This window comes from Hemiscyllium ocellatum, chromosome 26, assembly GCF_020745735.1.
Source record: "Hemiscyllium ocellatum isolate sHemOce1 chromosome 26, sHemOce1.pat.X.cur, whole genome shotgun sequence".
Lineage (NCBI taxonomy): Eukaryota > Metazoa > Chordata > Chondrichthyes > Orectolobiformes > Hemiscylliidae > Hemiscyllium > Hemiscyllium ocellatum.
The window spans coordinates 43,062,489-43,068,229 of record NC_083426.1 but is presented as its reverse complement, the minus strand read 5'-3'; the positions used below and the strand labels follow the sequence as shown (position 1 = coordinate 43,068,229).

Sequence of the window (5,741 nt, the reverse complement as noted above, 5' to 3'; positions counted from 1 at the left end):
GTAAATCTCTGCTAGATGTGGAAGGATCCGCTGGGGCCTTGGATGGAGGTGGAGGGGGGGGGGGCGGCTGCTGGTGTGGGCACAGGTTTTATACCTCTTGTGGTGGCAAGTGAATGTGCTGGGAATGGAGGATGGGTTGATTGGGGGCATGAAATATATCCCTGGTGGTGGGGTCTGATTGTAGGTGGCAGACATGGTGGAAGATGATGCATTGTATCTTGAGATTATTAGGGTGGAAGGTGAGGACTGATGGATTCTATCTTTGTTGCAATTCTAGGGGTGGAGTTCAAGGGCGGAGATGCAGGAAGTGGAGGAGATGCGCTGGAGGATTTGTTGATCATGTAGGAGGAGAAATTGTGGTCCTTGAAGTGGAGGCCATCTGGAGTGGAATTGCTCCTCCTGGAAGCAGATACAGTGGAGGTGGAGGAATTGGGAGTAAGGGATAGTGTTTTTACAGGGGGCTGGGGTTGGGAGGAGGTGTAGTTGGCCATACGAAATGCAGGATACAAGGATAGGTTGGTGGGGGGAGGTGGGTGTGGTTGGGATACTGTTCAGAAGGTCGGTGTGGACTTGATAGGCTGAATAGCCTGCTTCCAAACTGTAGGCATTCTATGATCCTAGGTTCTTTCCCTCAAGTCAAAGGAACTTAAAGAACAAGAACAAAAAACAATGCAGCACAGGAACAGACCCTTCAGCCCTCCAAGCCTGCGCCAACACATTTTGCCCTTCCATACTAAAACTGTCTTCACTTACAGGATCTTTATCCATCTATTCCCTTCCTATTCATGTACTTGTCCAGGTGCTTCTTAAATGCTGCTTTGTGTCTGCTTCCACCACTTCCTCTGGCATCATGTTCCAGGCACTCACCACCGTTTGTGTGAAAAACTTGCCTCGCACACCTCTTTTAAATTACCCTCCTCTGCACCATGAACCTAATTTTAACCAGGCTTTCTTGAGTTAACAAAGGAAGTTGCTAGACACAAGAAGAAATAGTAACAACACATGTGCAGACAGATTATGGATAAGACGTGTGCCTGAAAAATTGATAAAAGTGCAATTTACATATCAGTCTCTTAGTTGTTGGTGAAGAATAGTTGAATCTTACAGCCGTTCCAGTGCAAGTTACCAGCAGCATTGACGTTTGTAGTTGAACAATTTAATTTTGGAACTTTTGGCTTTGCAGTTTCATTAAAAGTCTTTAGTCCTGATTCATTTCAACAATGGCTGGCAGGCAGTCAACATTCAGGCTGTAACAGTTTGACATTCCACAATCTTTTTCCATGCAGCCACCCAATTCACTTCCACAGTTACCCTGGCTGCCTCAATACATAGTGGGATTAAAGTTTGATATTTGCATAAGTTATCTGGGGTTGTGATCTATACTGTGAGTGTTCTGATGACAATGATTTTTAACAACGTGCTTTCCGGTCTTGCAGATAGTTTCAGAAGGACCCTGAACCTGCTTTGTCTCAGAGGTAAACAACAGGAAATCCACCCAGTGCAGGAGTGGCTTGCAGGCTGCAGCTTCTTCTGACACTTGTTGCTGTATTTCTGACACCAAAGGTCCCCGAAGTCAACTGAGCAGTGGCTGACACAAGGTAAGTGTGTAAGGTATACAAGGAACAGGGTGCCAGATGGGTAGGATGCCAAGTCAGCGATGAAGTGTTTAGCATAGGTTGAGGTGATGGAAGGGTGGTCAACCTGGGGAGTGTCAATAGTGTTGGGACAGGGGAACTGCCAGACTGGCTGTTCAGTGTATCATGACCAGGGATTTTGGCAGAGTCAGCTCCAATGGGGGTGGCAGGGTTGGGGCAATGGGGAGGGGGGAAGGTGGTTGTCAGGCTGGCAGAGGGAGAGGTGTCACTGGGCTTTAGTGCCACGGGCATTGGGTATGGCATGGTCAGTTTTGAGGGAGTTGAATGGTAGGATGTGGAATTGGGTTGGGGAATGGAATTCTCTGGTTGGTAGATGAATGACTGCAGTCTGGGCTCAGAGGGGGTGTAGTTGTGGGTCATCACTGCTGATTTGGTGGGGATGGGGCTGTTCACTGTCATAGTTGCCCACAAGTTGGAATAGGTTTTTAATCCTCTAACAGTTCCTGATTAATGATTAGGTTAAGTATGGATGAATCCTTCGAATTGTCTGGCTTTAGTGGATTTTTTCTGAGGGTTCCAGACTTCAGGGGAATCATCCATTAGAACTTTCACTTTCTCAGGTGGTTCCTACAGAGTTAGCTTGGTCTATGATTCTGCATGGTCACTGCCCACAACTCCAGCCAGTGCTCTTCCAACAATTCTCTGATCATCGGAATATCTGGGCTCATGGAGGGTACAGGATCAGTCCCAGGCAATCAGCCCACATTCACAAACTGATAGGTCTCAATGTGATGATCTGAATGGGTTCCTTAAAGCTATTACTAGCACACCAAGAGAACTGGATCCCAGTGGATGACAGCTCTCCAGAATATATGGTGGGGTCAGGACACTGGATGGGCCAAATGGCTTAATCACTGCTCCTGCTGTTGGGACCTGAACACTTGGTCTGTTACTATGGTCACCCATTTCTGTACAGTCGTTAGATTGGTCTGTCTCTGTTACTCTCATTTCAATCTTTCTCTCACTGCCTTTCTCACCTCTCTCTCCCTTTATATCCCTATTATTCCTTCTCTCTGTGTTTACTATTCCGATAAGAAGGAACCCCTAACTGCTGGGAACTAGAAAGTGCTGATGATACACAGTAGGCTAATCAGCCTCAGGTTTCAGTTGGTAAGCTATCTCCTGTGTGATTTATCTCACTCTCTGTGTTTTTGTTGCTCTCTTCCTGTGTCCCATCAAATTAAGTGAAAAAGAACTGTTTACTGCTGAAGTAGATGACTCATGCAGTCTGGAATGGAAAAGAGAACATACATTTCTGCATCTGTGTGACTGACTAAGGCAAGTGACATCTGAGTTCAACATACACACCCTTGTTTTAAGCGAAAGTTAAGGACTTATGTAAATCTATATCGGATGTAATCTAATCTTGGTTTCTATTCACTTCTTTATTTCTGTTACCCTACCTATTCTGTGATTCTCACTTTCTGTACCTGCCTCTTTTCCCATAACTCTGTTACATCCTTTCTCTGACTGTCCTTTTGCCATGTGACACACTCCATGAACCGCGCTGATGAAGCTATCTATCTCCTCTTTCAGCGTGGGTCAATCACTGAAAGTATTTTAAGAGAAGGGGAATAGACTGATAAACATCAAAGAATTGAGGCTATGGGGGAATTGATATGAAAGAGAATTGAGATCTTAGGCAGATTAGCCATTCTCATATAATGGCAGTATAGGCTTGAGAGGCTGAATGGCCTACTCCTGCTGCCTTTTTTAATCCTCTTGTGGGACCTGAGCATCACTAGCTAACCAGCCTTTATTGACCATCTCTAGTTACCCCTTGAGAAGGTGGTGGTGAGCTGCCTTCTTGAACCACTGCAGTCCACCTGCCAAAGGTGAACTCACAATGCCATTAGGAGAGAATGGCAGGATTTTGATTCAGTAACAGTGAAGGAAAGATGATATTTTCAAGCTGGGGGTAGTGACAGTCTTGGAGGGGATTTTGGAGGGAGTGTTCCCTTGTAGCTCCGGCCCTTGTCCTTCCAAATGTGAGTGGTCATGGGTTTGGAAGGTGCTGTCTAAGCATCCTTGGTGAATTTCTAAAGTGCATCTTGTAGATAATACACACTACTGTTACTGAACATCAGTGGTGGAAGGAGTGGCTGTTTATTGATGTGGTTCCTATCAAAAAGACAGCTTTGTTCTGGTTGGTGTCAAACCTCTTGAGTGTTATTGGAACCATCCAGGCAAGTTGCGAGTATTCCATCACACTCCCACTTTGTGCCTTGTAGATGGTGGGCAGGCTTGGGGGAGTCAGGAGGCACGTTACTCACTGCAGTATTCCTAGCACTGACCTGTTTGTGCAACCACTGTGTTCATATGGCAAGTCAAGTTGTGTTTTTGGTCAATGATAGCCCCTAGGATGTTAATAGTAGGGGATTCAGTGACCGTAACATCATTGAATGTCAAAGGGTGGTGATTAGATTGTTTCATATTGGATGGTCATTGCTTGACATTTGTGTGCTGCAAAGGTTACCTGGTATTTGTCAGCAGAGGCCTGGACATTGTCCAGATCTTGTTGCATTTGATCACGGACCTCTTTAGTGTCTAAGGAGTTGCGAATGGTATTGAACATTGTGCAATCATCGGCGAGCATCCCCACCTTATGATGGAGGGAAGGTCATTGCTGAAACTGTTGAAGATGGTTGGGCCTAGGACACTACTCTGATGAATCCTGCAGAGATGTCCTGAGCTGAGATGACTGACCTCCAAGGTGAGGAATGAGTAATACATCCCTGATACTGGCTGCCCTGCTGCCAACAGGACTTACTGAATACACCTCCTGCATCCTGCAGTGCCAGTAGTCGGACTTGCTATGATTGGAGCCACAAAACAGATTCAAAGTCCTGGAGGCAGGGATCAGGTCAGTGAGGGATTAGCTGGTGGTGTCTTACAGCAGGTATGACTGATGTAGGGTGGAGAAAAACAGAAAAAGGAAGAGAGGGAGGGAGGTGAGTCTCTCATTGGAGAGGCCACAAAAGAGGGAAAACCCAAAGGAGGGAGCAGATTGTGCCGCACACCGGTTTTGAAATAAGGCCTTTCAAGGAGGATCACCTTCCTTCTTAGCTGAACTTGGAGTTCTCCATGACTTCAAACTCTTCCTGCAAGCCTTGAAATTGAAGCTAGGCAGTAAACAGCCTGGATAGTTATTAATGGACTCTGTAAAGGAACTCAATTTGGGAAGCGGTGTGTGGGCCAGTCTAGGCCTTGTTGGTCTTCAGTAAAATGAATGGTCAGAGTGGGTTGGATCATGCTGGGTGAGCCATCATGGGAATGTAATCTCCCTTGCTTACAAACTCACCAGTGTGGGGATAGAACACTTGGTCCTTGCTTTCTCTGAAATTAATTCACTATAGTTTACACATATGCCAGCTTTGTCTCAGAAAATAAAACCTAATTGTTGACGCTTTAGAAAACTTTCTCCAATTTACAGTACTGAAACTGAACTAGCTCCCTTTCATCCTGTGTTCTCCTTCATGTATTTATCTACCTTCCCCGTAAACTGCCTAATGTTTAGTCTTATGATTTAGTGCCATTTTATTAAAACATTGATGCAATAAATCTCTGTTCAGTTTGAGTTTTTTGCATGTGAACATAGTTCAATATTATATGGGCATGAAATAGCTTAAAATTCTAAAACTTGATGAAAATGTCAAGAGAGGCGTACTACTTGCTGCGTTATGGAGTCATTGGGGAGTGGTTTTGTCAGTTGCCACAGGATATGAAAGTAACTGTAAAGACAAACATAATAAGACTTGAGCCTTTTGGAGATTTACAGAACTGCAATGATTAGCAGCCTGCCTTCAACCCAAGCTTCCTGTCTGACTAAAAAAATCAGTACAGCCCTTTTCTCTTGTGTCGTATCTTTGTCTTCTTAATAATTGTGCAGCTTCTCTCACTGTTTCTCAGTGCAGCTTCTGCTGTTTGTGTGCATGGAGCCCCACAAGGCAGCCGCACAATGCTGAGTCAGTCCAGATGCAAATACTGAGCCTGCCAGAAGCAGTGTGCCTGAAATGAAGTGGAAAGATGAGCTCTCTGACATTAGACTTTCTGACATTCAAGTGGTTTGGTTTGGTGTGGTTTGGT

The 5,741-nt window shown here is 45.1% G+C and overlaps 1 long non-coding RNA gene across 1 annotated transcript; it reads left to right on the top strand.

The window, feature by feature from the left end:
• Positions 1-1,085: 1,085 nt before the first annotated feature.
• Positions 1,086-2,928, top strand: LOC132828226 (uncharacterized). Its single transcript, XR_009646088.1, has 3 exons — positions 1,086-1,143; positions 1,437-1,598; positions 2,841-2,928. It is a non-coding gene; the product is annotated as an uncharacterized LOC132828226 (long non-coding RNA).
• The last annotated feature ends 2,813 nt before the right edge of the window (positions 2,929-5,741 follow it).